The sequence below is a fragment of the Myotis davidii genome, unplaced genomic scaffold (genome assembly GCF_000327345.1).
Source record: "Myotis davidii unplaced genomic scaffold, ASM32734v1 scaffold107, whole genome shotgun sequence".
Lineage (NCBI taxonomy): Eukaryota > Metazoa > Chordata > Mammalia > Chiroptera > Vespertilionidae > Myotis > Myotis davidii.
In genome coordinates this window covers 6,554,648-6,574,014 of record NW_006383012.1, presented here as the reverse complement: position 1 = coordinate 6,574,014, position 19,367 = coordinate 6,554,648, and the positions used below count along the sequence as shown (strand labels likewise).

Sequence of the window (19,367 nt, the reverse complement as noted above, 5' to 3'; positions counted from 1 at the left end):
TTCCCTACAGAAAGCCATAGAACCACGGGAGTGTGTAAATATTGAGCGTGTGTGTGGGTGTACTGGAGATACATTTACTCATTCACAAACATCCACTGAGCACCTACTATGTCCTGGCCGTTGGGGTTTTGGCAGGGAGCCAGGCAGATGTCTCTGCCTTCATGAATCTTAGAGGCAGCCAGCAACTGACATTTATCAAGCCCTTATACTATGCCAGGCACTGTTAACATCTTCACATCATTAACTTATGTAATCATCATCAAGTGTTTCTTAGGTATTCTTGTTTCCATTTCAGAGATGAGGTGGTTGAGGCAGAATGAAGTTAGGAAACTCAGTCCAAGAATCACAAAGCTCCTAAGTGGAGGAACCAGAATTTAAACCCTGGTTTGTTTGGTTCCAACATTGTGTAATGTCTGCCCCTAGCTACTCAGTGTGTGGGCCTCAGAACAGCCCCAGAGTCATCTGGGAGGTGGTTAGGAGTGTGGAATCTCAGGCTCTGTCCCAGGTCTACTGAATCAGAATTTGCATTTCAAGAAGATCTCTGGGCTCAGTGCTTCATGTGCTCATGAATCTTTCGAAGCACTCCTCTACATTATTCTGTCTGTCTTTGGTTCAGAGGAAAAGTGTGTGTGTGTGTGTGTCTGTGTGTGTGTGTGTGTGTGTGTGTGTTTTGGGATAAGATATATGGGTACAAGTTTAGTATCAGGCATTCATACGTTATCCTGGAGAATGCCGAAAATTTTCACTCTAAATCCCTACTAATGCTGTCTGTCTCCTTGGCTCAGCTGGGACAGGTGTTGGTGACCATCTGGGCTCTTAGGGGATCAGGTCTGTAGGAACTAGGATGGGGTGTGGTAGATGGGATACTGGAAGTGAACTTGGCCTGCCTAGTGCTTTTTTTTGTTTTGTTTTGTTAATCCTCCCCTAAGGGTAGTGTGTGTGAAACCTCACCCAAGGATACTTTTTCCATTGATTTTTTTTTTTTTTAGAGAGAGAGTAGAAGGGAAGGAGGGGTGGAGGAAGGCAGGTGGAAGGAAGGGAGGTGGAGAGACAGAGAGAGAAAGAAAGAGAAAGAGAGAAACATTGCCTCCTGCAGGTGCCCTTAGAAAGAGAGAAACATGGATGTGAGAGAGACATTGCCTCCTGCAGGTGCCCTGACCTGGGGCTCGGATTTGAACCTGTACCTCAGGTATGTGCCCTTGACTGGGAATTGAACCCGTGACTCTTCGGTGCACAGGCTGACACTGTAACCACTGAGCAACACAAACCAGAGCCTTCCTAGTGTTTTTGAAGGGCAGTGCCTTTTGCCTGCTGTCTACCCCATGGATGTGTTACCTCTCAGTCTTTGTACTGATGCCTGGAAGGATATGGACCTTCCCATGGACAGTGAGAGGAAAGAAGTGGATGAAGAGGAAGGGCCATTGGGTTATCATTTCAGAACTGCTATGGGACTTTAACAGTCTCATTTTCCCTCACTGCATCTCTCTTCTCTTGGTATAATGAGGCCATAGGAGTGAATAATCTCCAGTCCTAACAGTCCATGATTCTGAGGGAAGATCAAGGCCACTTCTAGAATGTCTCCACTGTGCTCTTGCATTGTCTTTTCAGCCCTTGTCTTCATGACTCACTCCAAGTGGCTGGGTCATTCTCAGATACCGCTGGTTTATCTGCATTTCTTTGATGAGTACAGGAGATTCTTCTGAACCAACCAAGTTTTACTCATTCACTTTTGGATCTCTCCCTCCACCAAGTGTCTTTTCATAGCAAGTGTGATCCTGAATGTGAGAACCCAGAAGTCATGATGAATTAATCAGAGCCTGGAAGGCTTTGTCTAGAACTACATTTTATATCTCAAGGGCATTGAATTTAGGTTCCAGCATTAATGAGCTTTGACTTCTGACAGTGACTCTGGGCTTTAAGTGGGTATAGGAAAGCCAAATGGAGCCGAGAGGGTTTAAGTCATTGAATAATGCATATTACTCAGCTTGGCGTTGGTAGGATGGAGAAGGACAGAGGAGCAGGATGATAAATGTTGCTTTTCATGGCTTGAATCTGAGTTTCTAGAACATCTCTTCTGTCTTGAAAATCTCTCGGAGGAAACCAGAACAGGGCCTCTGCTGGCAGATATGGCAGCCGTCAGAGTTTCCATATTTGGTTTTCCCTGGCCCATGTGAAGAGAATGTTTATCCACATACATTAAGCATGAGCTGAACCTCTCACCGAACAAGACATGTTTGACATCCTTGAGTTTCCATTTTCTTTCGACTCCTCAAAACCCACAGTCAACTTCGCCATTGTTTACTTGATCACCAGTTAAAGGCCATGTGGAGGTCAAACTATCATCTGTGCCGAAACCTGAGCTGCAGAAGGGAAATGAGGCAGCCTAGTCAGGGAGAACTGTGGTGGGAGATTGGGGGGGACCACTCTTGTGGAAATGAGATAGCAGAAGTGTTTGGCCTCTCAGGCACTTTTAAAAAAAATCTTTATTGTTGAGATTATTACTGATGTCCCTCCTCCCCATTGTCCTCCTCCACCCAGTTCCCACCCCACCCCAGGCCTTCTCCACCCTATTGTCTATGTCCATAGGTAATGCATATAAGATCTTAGTTTAATCTCTTCCCACACCCCCAGCACCCTTCCCTTTGAGAATCGTCAGTCTGTTCCATTTCCATGCCTCTGATTCTACTTTATTCACCAGTTTATTTTGTTCATTAGATTTCTTGTTCATTTATTTTGATTTTTTAGATTCAATTGTTGACAGATATGTATTGGTTGCCATTTTGTTGTTCATATTCTTGATCTTTTTCTTCTTCCTCTTAAAGAATACGCTTCAACATTTCATATAATAGTGGTTTGGTGGTGATGAACTCCTTTAGCTTTTTCTTGTCTGTGAAGCTCTTTATCTGATGTTCAATTCTAAGTGATAACTTTGTTGAGTAGAATAATCTTGGTTGTAGGTCCTTGCTATTCATCACTTTGAATATTTCTTGCCATTGTCTTCTGGCCTGCAAGTTTCTGTTGAGAAATCAGCTGACAATTGTATGGGTATTCCCTTGTAGATAACTTGCTGGTTTTAAGATTCTCTTTTTGTTTTTAGCCCTTGGAATTTTAATTATGATGTGTCTTGGTGTGGTCCTCTTGGGTTCCTCTTGTTTGGGATTCTCTGTGCTTCCTGGACTTGTAAGTCTATTTCTTTCAACAGGTAGGAAAAGTTTTCTGTCATTATTTCTTCAAATGGGTTTTCAATATCTTGCACTTTTTCTTCTTCTGGCATCCCAGAAGGCAAATTTTGGTACACTTGCAGTTGTCCCAGAGGCTCCTTACACTATCTTAATGTGTTTTTTTTTTATTATTTTTTTCTTTTTTCTCTTCTGGTTGGGTGTTTTTTGCTTCCTCATATTGCAAATTGTTGATTTGATTCTCAGAATCCTCTACTCTACTGTTGAATTCCTGTATATTATTCTTTATTTCAGTCAGTGTGCTTAGTGGGCTGTGAGCACAGTTTTGTTGTAGTTGAGATTTAATTGCTGTTGGTGTCACTGGGAGGAGTTGACCTCTAGGCCAATTGCCTGTGAGAACCAGCTGTGACTACAGTGGGAGAGCTGCTGTGTAGGAGACACCCCTATGGAGCAGGACTTGCTTCAGTGGGGCTTTGGTGCTCACTGAGTCTGCGCTTGAGTGTGTTGCTTATTGATGTGTAGAGCCGTAATCTGGTATGGTTTGACACTGACGGCTCTTGGGTCTCCAGGGAGATGCAAAGTCAGCCACTGTCTGGGGCCAACCTGCAGGAACTACAGAGAAATCTGCAGATTCCTCCTCTTTGTATTGGTTTTGGAAGTGCCCAGATGAGGCTCAGCTATGAAGCAAGGTAGGCTGGTGCTGGTGCTGAGTCTTAGGCCTTTTCTTGATAGGTTTTGGGCTCCCTGACGCAGCTGCAGCTTGTTTTACAGGTTTTAGCCTGAGCAAGCACAGGCCATTTATATGCAAAAGCTGCTACACACAGCTTGGGTGGGATTGTAAACTGGATGAGGCTGGGTCTTAGGGAATCACCAGGGCAGAGCAAACTTAATTGGCTGTCAGTTAGCCCTGTGAGACCTGGGAGAAAGCTGCCCCCGAGTTCCTGCCCTGATGCCAGACAATCCAGTTTCTCCTCGTCTGTGTCTGTGTTCACCAGAGCCTCATCCTGGTGCTGGAGCTCAGAGGAAGCAAGACCTTGTAAGTTCAGTTCGTGGTGCCGGCCTTTTAAGAGGAACAGCTGAGTCTCCAGCAGCCTCTGTGTCACTGAGCCCCAATCCACACTGGTTTTTACAGCCCTTAGTTCTTACTGCCCATAGGGACTTCTTTTCCCACCTCTGGGACCCGGAGCTGGGGGTCTGGTGTGGGGCTGGGATGCCTTGTTCCTCCAGGCGGCCCCCGCAGAGACCATCCCCCTCCCCATTAAAAAAGTGATCCCATGTGGGTGCCGGACTAGTCCGTTCCACACCTCCTTACCTCCTGCCAGTCTCAGTGTGCTTTCTTCTTTACTTCTCTAGTTGTAGGACTTCATTCAGCCCACTTTCCAGTGGTTCTGGATGATGGTTGTTCTGTATTTTAGTTGTAATTCTGATGTAGTTGTGGGAGGCGGCAAGTACAGGCATTCACCTGCGCCGCCATCTTCAAACCTCCGCCTCTCAGGCATTTTAAAGGGCCCCAGGAGGTGCCTGCACTGTGGGTTGATGCCGGTGTAGTTCTTAGGGATCTCAGACATGAAGAATCAGGCAGTGAGAGGGAGTGCACAAAGGAAAAAGTGAGCCAGGATAAGAGGGTGTTGGAGAAGAGAGAGCCCAGTCTAGGGGGCCACCAGGGGGCACTCAGAGGAGCCACCCCTGGTGTTTCGCATGTACGTCTCTGGCAGCCATGACTCTCAGCTCTTTAACCTTCATTCTGCCTTTTATTTTCTTCTTCACGGAAGTTCAAGAAACAGCAAGAAGTAAATAGTGATTTGAAAGGAAGATGAACTTGTTGGCAATGATTTTGGACTCTCTGGAGGGGGAGACAAAGCAGAGAGAGATTTTGAAAGTAGAGGGGGGGCGGTGCCAAGGAAAGCCTGAGGATGGAGGATCAGAGGGGGAGGATGTAAGCACCTCCACGGGCAGCCAGCAGAAAGGAGGGCTTTGAGGTTTAAAACTATTGATTAGGAGGTTGGATTTTATAGAGAAGAGTCAAGAGATGCCAGACCTTCTTAGAATATAATAGAAGTTGGTGGAATTGTAAACAAGAATCAAGTGGATAGATCCCCGGGAAAGAGCGATATTAGGATCTGAACAGCCTCAGTCTGATTTGCTGGAAGACAAAGTTCCAGCTCTCTGGCTCTGTCATTATTTCCTGCCAAGTCCTGGGGGTGGCTTAGACCTTCCCAGGAAGTCTGAGCATCTTGAGTTCGGTCCCCAAGGAATGGTTTGCTCTAGGACAGTGGTTCTCAACCTTCTGGCCCTTTAAATACAGTTCCTCATGTTGTGACCCAACCATAAAATTATTTTCGTTGCTACTTCATAACTGTAATGTTGCTACTGTTATGAATCGTAATGTAAAGATCTGATATGCAGGGTGGTCTTAGGCGACCCCTGTGAAAGGGTCGTTTGACTGCCAAAGGGGGTCGCGACCCACAGGTTGAGAACTGCTGCAACTCTCTTTTGAATCTGGCTCCTTTTTTTCTGAATGATGCTATGAGCAATTAGCCACACGTAGCTTCTCTGTTATAATGTTCCATCCTATTTATGTTACTATTAAAAAAAAACTTTCTTAAATTTTTCTACATGTTGAAGAAGAGCCTTAGGAGGTCATCTGCTGTCTTGCCAAATCATGATCATAGAGAAGGGTTTGTAAATGCCAGCTGCTAGGGGTGTATAGTGGTCCTTTCCTTTCCACTCAGCTCTCTAAGATAGCTAATTATCTTTCCTGTTATCTATGCTGGCATATGGTAAACTCCTTAGCACGCCAGCTTGGCCCCACCACCTCCTCTCCACTGACGTTCACTGAGCAATCCATCCCCCAGGGACTTCACTGTCTTGTAGCTTTGCGCATGGTTTTGCCTCTGTTTGGGAAGTCTCTATTAGTTCTTCAAGGCCAAGATCAAATTTCATCTCGGAGGGCCACGCTGCAATTCTCCCTGACAGGCACTTCCACTCGGGACTCTTTCATGCTGCGTTTTGCTCTTGCCTTTATGGTAGCTGTTAATCACAGCATATTGAGAGGACTTATTTATGTGTCTGCCTTTCCCACTACAAAGCCCAGGACTTGCACATTATGCTGGGCGTCTTCTCAGCATGGAGCATCCTTCCTGGCCCTGAGCAGGCATCCCATTAACCATGGGTGTTTGAATATCAGAGAAGAAGGGCCTGCTGTGACCCTTTGCTTTTATAGAACTGAAGCTCTGAGAGGACAAGCAGCTTGGCCAGGGCCACACTGCTTGAGGGTAGCCTCCAAGACTTTTGCCAGGACATGTCGCTCCTTAGAGGAGACCATTGTTGGCTCCTTTCTGTTCTGCGTATTCTCTGGACAAATTTTATCCATCCCTAGGACTTCAGTCTCCACTTACACCCATGACTTAGAGTCTTCCCTCCTATTCCAACCTCTCTTGGGCTCTAAACCGGTTATTTCCAACAGAGTTCTGGATGACTCCATCTGGATGTATCTCAGTTACTCCAAACGCAGCACATCCACAATGGATCTCATCATCTCTCCCCTTTTCTCCTAACACTCTTCCTTCCCCAGTCTCCTGTCTTACGTAATGGCATTATCTGTCTAAATGCTAAGCATTGGGGTCATCTCCACCCCCTCTACCATCTCATGCCTAAGCTGGACCCATCACTAAGTCCTGCTGCCCTCTCTCCATTCCTGTCTTATCTCTCACTTGAACTTTGCCCTGGCCTTGTTATTGTCCTCTCTGTGTCTAGTTTCTCTCAAACCCACCTGGTCTCCTCACTGGCAGGTCTTTTCCTAGCAGCTTGGTGACTTGGCTTCAGTCTTCCTCCTTAGGTTTCTCTATTAATTGATCTTCGGTCTCACTCCAGCCACCCTGTGTCTAAACAAGCTGGGTTGACCAGCTGCTGTCCCAACAGTGGCCTAGGCAGCTTCGTGACTCTCCAGCTGTGGACCTGCTGGTGCTGGACGAAGAACATATGCTCTGGAGTTCCTTCCACCTGGGTGCCTCTTAGCTCTCACTTTGTAGGTCATTTGCATTTACTGTGCCTCAGGCTCCTTAGATGTAAAATGTGATGTCGGTAACTCCTACCTTATAGGTTCTTGTGCATTAAAGATGCAGTATGTAAAACACCTAGAATAATGCCTGGAACATAGCTGGTTCTCCATAAGTCTTGGCCATTTTTAATGCTGTGCCAATGCCGTGATCGCCATTGACTTGCTCCTGACTCCAGACTGGGACTCTCTCCAGCAAACCCTATTCCCTGATCTTGGAACAATGATTCTATGTCCTAATAAGGAGAGCAATCCCCAAGCTTTAAGGAGGCCGCTCATAAACCACCTGGGACAAGAAATGAAAAACCTACCCTCTATCCAGCGGGCCCTGTGGGAAAGATCTGAGTCTTCAGAACCCAGTTTGAGTCTTAACTCCCCTTGGTGGAAGGTCTCCCCGCTGCTCAGAACCCCCCTGTTCCTTCGGGGGCCCCTCCTTATGCTCTTTGGTCGGAGGTGAGTTGGCTGTAGCTGGGGGTCACGGGGTGGGAGCTCTTCCTGTGCTTCAGGTTCCTGTGACCAGCCTTCCCTTCTCAGCTTGACTGGTTCCCCTTCTCCCGACCTCTCCCCATAAATCTCCTCTGCAACGCCCCTCGGAGCAGGAAGAATTACGGCTCCCGGAGAGGGCCTGCCGCACAGCTGGGAGCTGCTTCCGTCCCCACGGGCTGGGCTAAGGACGCGTACATTTCACTTTCACAGGCTACTACTTTTGGTTTTTATTCTCTCCCTCTCCCGCCCCTCAAGAATCCATTTTTATTGTAGAACAGTAAGATATTACAAACAGGTCAAAAAGGAAAATGAGCTGAAATCACCTACAGTGCAGGTTCCCAAAGATAATCGCTGTAAACAGGTTGATATGAGCCTTGTGGATTTTTTCCTATATATGAATGTGTTTGTGTATGTATGTATATGTGTGTGTGTGTGTGTGTGTGTGTGTGTGTGTGTGTGTGTGTATGGGGTCATATTCCACACATATTTTCTGATTGTCTACCTGATGACCCGAGGAATCTCTGTCTTCTTGTGACACTGACCACTTCCTAAAGGCCAATCTTATTATGATGATGAACTGTCAGCCTCACGAAGTTTGATGAATAAAGCAGCAGCTCATCCCACTATCTCAGTCCTCATGGCGAAGGCCTCAGTGTCCCAGTGAAGGCTGTGAAGGTAGAGACAGCTAAACATTTTGCATCGAGTGACTGTAGGCCCTGTTACCAGGAGAGGGGAGATAAAACACCAGTGAGTGACAAGTAATCGTATGAACTAAAGATTGTTACAAGGCTCAGAATTATTTATAGCCAATATGTCTGTCCTCATTTCTTCTCCTTAGTTCTCCAAAGGATTGCTTTCTGCCATCTCTTAATTTTCTGCTGTCGAAGGTTATTCTTTCCAAAGGATGTGCTTTTTGTGGTTGTTGTTCTCTGGGATACAGTACCAGATTCTCAAGAGAAAGGATCAAGTCAGGATTGTTTGACCCAGAGAGCACTGGTCCAAGAGTCAGGCTTCCAGCTTCCCCCCTAACCAGCAGGGTGACCTTGGGCCAGTGCCTTCCCTTCCTGAAGGGCATCCTTTTATTTAAAAAAAGGGCATGGGACAAAAGTCATCTTTACCTGTTTTCCTTCCGTCTCCAAGGGCCTGCTGGGTGAATCTTGGGTGATTCTGAGACTTACTGTTCTCCTTCTAGCATTTTCTTCAGACCAAAGAAACTTGCCCTCTTGGCATTTTTAGTTACCATACTAATAACATTTGTAAACCCTGATTTATTAAATATATACCTTACTCTGAACCAGGATATATTTATAGCAGCTCATTTGAATACAGGGAAGAAGATAAAACAAAATAAGAAATAGGGAAGTGGAGAACAGAGTAGGAAGGAGAAAAACGCAGCCAGGAGTGAGTCCAGTAGACAACATGCCTGTCATAAGATTGTATTTAAACAAATTAAATGGTCGGAAGTGCCGTGTTTGTTTTGCAAATAAATAAAATCAGTGGATTGGAGCTGCCGCGGGACTTTCGGAGATCATTCTAGTCCAGTCCCCTTCTTTGATAAGAAAACAATTCCATACATTTCTAGGACAGGGGAACATAAATTGTCTAGGACAGTGATGATAAGTAAAGTTAGGTGTGTGTGTTTTTAAATTGGTACTTGAAACTCCACATCCTGGCATTTCCTCACCTCTTTTAAATGGCCCTTTACCTGTTCAGGTCTGTGCCCCCTTTAGGATGCCACGCGTTGTTTGTTCACAGTTAGGGTGAGAACCACAGCCATGGACTATAGTTATGGGGCCGGTATCCATTGTTTCGGGATTGTTTCCAAGGGTTAATTAATAAGCCTTTGTTTGGCAACAGAAACCAGTGGCTGGAACGTTAGTTTTCATATCTTTTGGCTCCCTTCAGAGTTTCCTGCAAGGAAACTGAGAAATTATTTGTTGCCTTAAGCCTCCCCCTAGCCCTCAGATTTAAAAAAAAAAAAAATCAATCCTCTATCTGGAATTTTTGTTAAAGAAGCTAACCACTTCCCATAATTTAGAGACTCAACTAGCTGGGTCAGTGATGAAAACAAATGGGTGATTTGCATAAGGGGCTAATTTATTATGTCCCCGGGGCGTTTCTTTCATCTCTCCTTCCTTTCTAATTAATGTTCTGAGAGGGCCTATCACTCGTATCAGAAATTAGGGATGAAGGCGGCTATTGTTAACCTTTATTCTTATGATTTTTTTATCTCCTGTGATCTTTTAACCATTTTCATATCCAGGGACTCCTGTAGACAGGGCGGGGAGTGCATGGAGGGAGTTTAGGGGTGTGCTGTTTTATGATCTTTATTCAAAGAGTTAGGTTGTTGCAAAAATAAAAGCGACTCAGGAGATCTCTCCAACCCCAGAGGGATTTGCAAAGCCTACAGCAGGATACAACAGTGGTGCAGAATTATTTCGAAAACTGAGCCCTCCGAACATCGGTATAAACATGTATGCACACAGAGGTGGATACATTTGTACAGTCTATCTGCCTGCTCACGTGGGCATGGATTTATGGTGTGTGTGAGTATGGATGTGTATATTATTCAACATTTTGCCTCGAAAAGGTCTCCCTTGTCACGTGTCTCAGATGGTTCTGGCTGTGACAAAGGCAGCTGTGTGCGAGAGAGGGTGACACAGCTGAGGAAAGGCAAGAGAACAAGCAATTTCTTCGAAAATCAATTGCAATTTACTCCTACTAAATTGGCCCAAGGTCCGCCCCGTTCAAGCATTAGCATATGACAGACTTTTAATCATTTGGTCAAATGGCCTATTTTTGGTCAAACCACAGTTCCCTCTGGGACTCTGCCTATCCATCCCAGAGCTTTGTGAGCTCCAAACCTGCGCTCTCTTTAAAGGGGAGGTAAGTGTAGGGAGAGGAAAACCCATGGGAGGCTCTGCAGAGTGCCCTGCCCTGGGCAGCCTGTTCCTGGGTATTATTTCCTTTGGGTCCCCAGCCACCGCTAAAAGCCAGGACGCATCTCTGATTTCTGAGGTGGAAACCTGAGCTCAGAGAGGTTGAGTGACTTTCTCAGGGCCACACAGCTGGTAAGTGGAAGAGTTCAGATTCACAGCCTGTTCCTGCATCTCCAAAGCCTGTGCACTTTCTCCTGTTATGGGCTGAGATTTTAAGCACAAAGCGGGCTAGTTTATTAAGGATTAGATATCCAGTCCCTTCTCTCCCTCCTCATTCCCAGTTTCTTCTTCCCTGTCTCCCACCTGAGTCCCTGTTTGACAAAGGGCCTTTGGAGTTGAAATACACGCCAATAACGATTATTTTAATATCTACCCCTGCATTCTGACGCGTTCCTAATTGACAGCCGAAAAATAGACCATGCACCGTGTGGAAAGCATTCTTGCAGGACTGCAGAAATATTAACCAAAGAAGCAACTTCTGGGTTGTATCTTCTTTTCATTTCCGTATGAGATGGAAGGCTTCTAAGGTAGAGCGAAATGCCTGGGGCCATGGTTTTGGTTCTGTTGTCCTATAAATAGCATTACCCAGTGGCAAGGGAAGGAATACGCAGTTTAGTTCCACGTTGAGGTGACCTAATGCGCTCATTCATTCGGCTTCCACCTTGCTGCGGCCATATCCCTTCGCCCCACCGGATGGTCTAAGAAGCACCATGCCGACCGCTAGCGCTACCGCCCTTTGCACATGATCGTTTTGTGTCCAGTTAATAATGTATGAAAATAAGTATTGATTGCATTCTTTGTAGGAACAGGCCAGCAGTTTTCTTACAGCCCGTGTTTATGAAATGTTTCATTGATCCCTGTGATAGGCGGTTCAAATACACTCTTGAAGGCCATACCAGGAGACCAGTGAATTCCGGCCAGTCCTCCATGGAATCCCATTGTTTTCTTGCATGGGTAGGAATGAATGGCAAGTGGCATTTGAATGGAAAAAGGAGTGGCCAGGCTGAAACTCTAGACCTACTCCCGGTTGCTATCTCCATGAGACCTCAAGAGAACTAGAAGCAATGTTGCAACAGCTGTGAGAAGCAGCGAGCTAGGTGTTCATCGGTAATAACTTGTGTCAACCTTGTTGAAGAATAGGTAATCATGGCCCCATTTGATAGATAAGGAAGCTGAGGTCCAGGACACAGGTAGGAATGGCAAAAGTCCATTGTTATCCAGGAGATGGGGCTGCAGAACCCATTGACACGGACATAACAGGAGAGGGCCCATCAAAGTTAAGTGCACAGCCTGCATGGAGGATTGCTAAGCATTTTACCGACTGATAGACACCGGGTGTCCCTAAAATATATATACACACTGTAGTAGCTGATAGCTTAATTTTGAAAATGAAATGTATTTTAATGAACATTGCCTTTATAATGATTCAAAGTGTGTGTATACATATTTATATAAATCATATATTACATAGAATATATGTGATATATGCATTTATTTCAGAATGAAGCGAGAATTAGTCAATCTATCAGTTTCAACATTTTCCAGTGTGATAGGATGATTTTTCTGCCAAATTCATTCATCAGATATTTTATGGAGAGCTGGGAGCTCAGTGGGAAACCTCAGTGACTCAGAGATAAATAGGACCTGACCGTTGCCTTCCAAGGATTCTCTTTTTGGTTTAGGGATAGGTATGAATGAACAAAATTATGATGCAAAGTGGGAAGCGAATTCCTTGCAACACTCAGGTGTAGCCCCAAGAAGGGAATAACTGATGAGATGGAGCTGTGAAGGCTTGCTGAAGGGGGACTTTGGGTTTTGAGGAATGGATAGAGTTTGGTAAGCAGAGATGGGGGGAGGGCATTTCAGGCAGGCAGAGGCAACAGCATGAACAAAGGCACCAAGTCTCCAAGATGCTAGTTAATAATAAGCTCCTTGCTATGGCTGGAGCACTTGGTACCAGCCGCGGTGGGAGAAGAGATGGGCAGGTTTGCCACGCACCAGGGCTTAGCAGACCACGGAAGGATCCTGGTGGATTTACTTCAGCCTTGCTTACATTTTTCGGTTGAATCATATGGAATGGCCTTTTTTTTTTTTCAGAGTGAACTAGCAGAAATTTCATTTGGTTCAACGTAATATAGTTTTGTGTCATAAAAGCATACTCAGGGCCTCTGGATGCTTCTGGACCAGAGATGGCCTCTTGTGGATGAGTAGCTTCTCATCACAGAAGGTACCTCCTGGGGAAATAACAGTGAGGCTAGGAGCCCCATGCTGTTTGCCTCAGCTCCTGGTGGACTTGGAGCAAGTGTGGGTCAAGTTCACCTTCTCTCCCAGAATGACCTCCTCGAGGCTTCGGGGTGAAAAGACCAAGTGTACAAAGGCCCCCATTTAGGTGCCAGTGATGGGTGGGCAGAGGAGCAGGAGTCCCGGAGGCAGCCTGGGGCTCCCCGGATGGTCCTGGGGAGGTGGGTGGGCACAGGTAGAGCAGGTGACGGAGGAGCAGAGAGGTGCCAACAGGAAGCAGCAGAGTGGTCTGGAGCCAAGTCGTGAAGGGTCTTAATGCGAGTGGTAGGAGGAAGACAATTTGGCTTGTGGTAAGAGAGTGGGTATCACTGAAAATTGTTTAGGGGGGGGCCCTTACACATTGAAGACCTGGCTGATGACAGGAGACCTCCCCGGGGGGCGGTGGGAATGTGGACAGTCCTGGCTCCCCACCTGCCTTTCTGCATTGCCCCAACCCCAACCCCAAGTCTCCCCTCTGTCTGGACCCAGGATGGGCTCTGCTTTTTGACTCGGGGACAGTGGCCCAGGCAAGTGTGAGTGGCTCCTCCGGCCGGGGCTGTCCTCCTGGCCTGGAGGGATGGCCCTACCCAACCTCTCTGTGGGCCTGTATGGGCTTGTTTCTTCACTTATTTTCTATATTCTATTTAGTTCTTCTAGCTCCCTAGTCCTGTGTCTCATTTGGGAGTTTTCGCTGCCAGATCTCCAACTTGCTTCAGAACATTTCGCAGGAGAGTGTCTGAATAAAGACTCCAAGATTCTAAACGCAGGGAGTTGCCTTAATTGAAAGAGATGCCCGCTAACCCCAGGGCACACTGGGGAGGGAGGGCTGAGCAGGGAGGCTGTTGGGATGGCAGCCAGTAATGACTGCGACTCACAGAGCTGGTGCCTGAGGAGTTCTTGAACCCTCTCTGTGTGCCCTTGAGTCCGGGTGTGTTTATGACCGTGTTTTAATGACACTGTGGGGGTGGGGTGGAAGAGGAGGCGCTGCCCTTTAGGTCTGCAGCTGGTCTTGGGCAGGAACACACCCAGAGCCAGGCAACACTCCTACACCAAGAACCAGCAGGCAGACCACGTGGGGGTGGGCCCTGGGCGGGGCGGGGCAGAGGTCCTGGTGAGCCTAGGAAATTAGGAAATACGGAAGAGTTGTGGTAAAGAGCAAATCTCACGCAGATGTGAGTTCCACATTCCAGCTGTGCGACATGGCTAACGAGTTCCTCTGTTCTCGCTCCTCTGTCTGTAAAAGGGGGTGATCATAGGACCCCATTCCCGAGGTTCCTGGTGGCAGCACTTAGAAAGAGAACATGACAAAACTCAGTAAATGGTAGGTGAGTGACTGCCAGTCCCCTCTGTTTAAGTACCCAGACTTCCTTCTTCCCCCTCTCCCAAGGTATTAGCATGACATAGGGACAGTGGATTGAGTGGGTGAGGTCTCTTCTGCTGAGAGAGAGAGAGCGAGAGAGAGAGAGAGAGAGAGAGAGAGAGAGAGAGAGAGAGACTAATAGCCATGCAGGAAATGACAACCTCCAATGTAATCCAGTCCAAAACATTGATCATCTTGAAAAATAACCAGTAGTCACATTCTCTGAGGGGTACTCTGTGCCCAGCACTGTGCTGGTTGCTGGGGAAAGGATGGAGAACCAAGAAGAAAGCAGGGCAGAGTGAAGTGCCATGGAGGGAGAGGCAGGAGACAGGGAGACGGAAGGAATTGGGTGCCAGAAAAAAAGCTCTGGAAGGAGGTGGCAGAGACTGGATGCAGGGATCTGGGGAGTGGATTCCAGGTGTGCCCAGGGACACTGGAGGGAGAGGAAAGGGTGTTCACCCAGCACAGAACATGAGTGTTGGACGTGCTAGCTCTGTGTGGAGCAGCTGTGAGCATGGGGGAAAACCTAGTGTTTCTCTTTCCCGATGATTCTCAACGACGTTGTATTAAATTTTGTTTACCAGAGGAAAAAAAAAGTAATGTTTGCAAACAAAGTAGGAACAGAGGAGGCATTGTTTCCCATTAGCTGTGTAAGGTTCACTGACGACGGGTGTTTTTTCATTCTTGTCTTCCAAATTGTAATTTTAAAAGATGAGGCATTTCATATTCAAGAGTTTCCTTTGTCTGAAATAAATTATTCATTTCCACCCAGTTTCAGAAACAATGAACATAATACTTAATGCATCACAATTAAGCGGGTGTAGCTTCGTATAAAATTATGTTCTGTGCATTTGGGTGGCAAACACGGCAGCGGATCCTATATCTTGTCGACGTTTGTTCCTCAGAAGCAACGCAGGAAGAAGTAGGGACTCTGAAATGTGCTTTCTTTCCTCTGGGGGTGGAGGAGGGGTAACGTTAGCCCCAAGCAGCCCTGTGTGTGACATCCCACAGCTGTTGGCGGCTCTGTCACTGCAGAGAAAGTGAGCTTGCTGCAGCTAGACTGTGCTTGGGGTCAACTGAGGGTCGGAATTCTTGAGCCCATTCATCCCAGTCCGCCTAGCTGGGGTGGAGATTCCTCTAGCATCCTCTCTTACAAGGGCTGCTTCTGGAAATGACTTTTTATGGGGTTTGGTGGCACCTGCTTCTCGAATGCTGGCTGGTCGGTCATAGGTACCTTTAACCAAAGAACGGGCTCTTGGAAATACCCTTCTTAGGACAAGATTCCTCCTTAGGAAAACAGGCCTGACCAGCAAGGGCCGAGATTTCCATGGACAGCCTCTTGGGGCTTGAAGGTTTCGCTGTGAGGGTCCCCAGGAACTCAAGCCCCAGCCCCGAGGTCAGTGTCAAAGCTGGTGAGCCAGAGGACAATTGTGAAAATGTTGATTGTGGATGCCTGCTGGGTGCCCAGCATTAGGAGAGGAGATGCCTTCATAGGTTATTTCATTTAATCCTCACAAAAGCCCTGAGTGTTTCCCGAGAGTGTGTGTGTGTGTGGGGGGGGGGTCGGAGTGTGGGCTAGTCACATTTTTCATAAAAGGACACCAAAGCTCAGAAAAGTCCAGTGGCCAGCCTAAGACCATCCAGCTAGTTGCTGGAAGATTCCAAAGAGGTGATGTTCCCCTGAGACCTAAATGACAAGGAAGAACTCGCCAATCTGAGCACTGGCCAAAGCGCAGTGTTAGTGGGTCACAAAGGCCCCCAGGTGGCCCCGAGCCTGGTGGCAACAGGGTAGTCAATCAAGAGGGCAAGGCTACCACCAGGGGTCAGGAGGGAGCTATGGCTGGGGGCCGTGGGGGCACCAGGAGGCTTCAGCACTGTGGCCCCCGCTTTAAGAGGGCTCGTGTACCTTACCCAGAAAGCACCCATGGCTGCGTGTCACCACTCCGGAATTCTGGGAGGCCAGCAGAACAGCTGTCTCTAAAACTGAGACTTGGTGTCTGAGTGTGACCCAAGTGACACTTGCAATGCATGCTTTCAAAATGTAATTCTTAAGTGATAGTTCTCTTTTCAGGCCGGGTTTATGTTTTCTGTTGATGTCTCTCTTTTAAAAAAAGACCACACATAAGAAAAGAATGAGAGGACATTGGAGGTGAAAGAGTCTTCTCTGACCTCCAAGTCCAGGCCGTTGGTTGATGGGTGGTGACAGAATTAAAGACTGGACCGGTTAAGGGACGTGCAGGGGACAGACTGGTGCTGGAGCTGAGTCCCTCACTCTGTCCTCTCCTCTGCGGACACACGCGGTATGTCCAAGTAAGAAGGCCTGAAGGATGGGGAGATTCAAAGACATGGAGACTGTCCCCGCAGGCATCGGATTGCCCTCGGAGAAGGATCCCTGAGTCATCTGGTCCCTGCCCGTTTCTCTGGCCTCATCTTGTCCCGTTCCCCTCTGGAAGGGTCACAGACTCTTGGGTCACTCAGCCTTTCTCTGCCCCTCAAACACATCAGCTCCTTCTGCCTCAGCCTGTGTTCTTGCTTCCCTGTTATCTGGAATGTTCTTCTGTCATCTTCGCTTGGCTGACTCCTCCTTGTCATTTTCTTTTTGATATATTTTTATTGATTTTAGAGAGGAAGGGAGAGGGAGCGAGAGATAGAAACATCAACAATGACAGAGAATCATTGATCGGCTGCCTCCTGCATGCCCTACACGGGATCGAGCCCGAAATCCGTGCATGTATCCTGACCGGGAATTGAACCATGACCTCCTGGTTCATAGGTCAATGCTCAACCCTCCTTGTCCTTTTCAATCCAGAGGTCTTCCATAGCCATCTCCTCCCTCATTGTTTGTGACATCTCACTACTTCATTATCTGCATAGAACTTAGCACTATCTAACATTACATTGTTGATTTATTTGTTTGCCCATTTCTTTTACTAGAATATTAAGTTGCATAGAACAAGGACCTCATCTGGCTTGCACACTTCTCTGTTGCCATATTTGCAGATATTTGTTGAATGAGTAAATGAGTATGCAGAGAGTGTGAGCCAGAGAGGTGGACACAGATTAATAAGCACTCATCTGGCAGCCAGCTCTTAGGTGACATAGGACAGAAGTGTGCGAAACCGTGCTGATACAGGGCTCTTGCAGGCCTGGCAGAGAGGGGCCATTAGGATGCTTTGGCTTATGAATGACAGAAAACTCACCTCTTGGATGAGAATGAGAATTGTTAGTTCCTGGGACCTGAACGCGATCCAGAGCTGGGGCAGGTTTGTAGCACTGCCACCCAGAACATCACCTCTTGACCTCCCGCTCTTGTTTCTGTTTTTTTTTTAAAAATATTTTTATTGATTTCAGAGAGGAAGGGAGAGGGGGAGAGAGACAGAAACATTAACAATGAGAGAGAATCACTGAGTGGCTGGCTCCTGCAGGCCCCGCACTAGGGATCAAGCCCACAACCCAGGCATGTGACCTGACCGGGAATCCAACCGTGACCTCCTGGTTCATAGGTCATTGCTCATCCCTGAGCCACGCTGGTGGGACTTGACCTCCCACTCTTGGATCTGCCCTTAGTGTCGAGAGGTCCCCTCTAGGGCCAAAGAGTAACTGTCTTCTATCAGCTCCACACTCCCCCCTCATGGTCACACAAAGGCTTCAGCATTTGCGGACCTCCCAGCCTCGCATACACCGTCCCTGGCTGGGCATTTGGGGATATAATGGTGGATAAAGTCAGACTGGCCCAGTTTTCATGGAGCTTATAGTCTTGCAGGGGAGAGAGACCCAAGCATATAGAAAAGTTCAAGTGTAGGAAGTGCTCTCTGGGAGGGACAGGTGGGAAGAGCATTCCAGACAGAGAACGGGAGAGGCCGTGTGGTGTGAGGGAGCAGGTGAGGAAGGTCAGTGTGAGATGGGACCAGAGAGTCATCTCTGGCCGATTAGGACTCAGCGGGGATGGGGAGGAGCAGGCCTGCGGCCCAGCCGGTGTTCCTCACCATCGGAATGCACCGTGGCAGGGACCGTGGGGCCTGCGTGGTTTTCTCAGCCCATTGTCGTCATTGTCACATTTGAGAAGGACCGACTGCACCCATCTGGGCAAAAGAGGCTGCTGGAGGCCAGAGCTGGCAGACTGGGGATTGAGCTCCCCGGCTCTCCGATGACAACCCCGCTCTCTTTGGCCCTCCTCGTAACCCCTCCAGCCTCAGGTTCCTCCCCTGTGAGCCGGAGTCACGTTCATACCTGCCCTAAGGCACTTTATAGACCTGGTGGCAGGCTCGCATGAAGGGACACATGGCAGACTGCTTTCTGAACACTGCAGTTCAAGTTGCTTTTGGTTGTTTTGATTTTTCTTCAACTGCAGGAAGAGAGATGGATTCAAGGCAGTCTGACAGGGTGCCCTAGGATTCTGGGATCAGAAGGAGCCAGGGGGATCTTGCGGTCAGACTGTGGAAGGTGAGATGTGAACTGCTGAGGCTGTTGTACCAGTTAGGGATTTGAGGTCATCTCAAGGTCAGCCATCTCTCCTCTCCTGTGGGGAGCACATCCTCTCCATGACCTTTAGGCTCTGGGGACAGGAACAGCTGCTTTCTTCCCACCTGACGGGAGCAAGCCTGGCCTGTTTAGGTGGAGCTCAGGTCTAGGGACTGGAGATGACTTGGCCCCGTCTTTGCAGCAGGAGAAGGACAAAACCCAAGGCCCTCCTGGGTCTCTAGCTCGGATCCTCAATTCCTCCTCACACCACCTGGGCCACATTCTGGAAGGAAAGAGTTCAAGACTACAGGTCCGTCTTAGTCCGCCTGCAGAATGACTTCCTTTCTGCCTCTCTGGAATTCTGTGTTTGTGGAGCCCATGTTCATCCGGGCCACGGTTATGCTTCACTGCATATATGTTTTCATGGACAGTATTCCGCACTGGATGGGCACTGAGGTTATTTCCTTGTTTGGGGGGGGGGGAATACACATCATGCTGCAGTAATGTTCTTACTTTCGCCTTTCTGTGCTATGGGGGGAATTTATATTTAGAAACAGAACGACTGAGTTAGAGGCCAGGATAACAGCTTCATTGAGATATAATTC

At 47.6% G+C, this 19,367-nt stretch overlaps 1 protein-coding gene across 2 annotated transcripts in view; it reads left to right on the top strand.

The window, feature by feature from the left end:
- The window catches only part of GFRA1 (GDNF family receptor alpha 1), a 182,008-nt gene that overhangs the window by 2,421 nt on the left and 160,220 nt on the right, over positions 1-19,367 (top strand). The gene's annotated exons all lie outside the window — the stretch shown is intronic.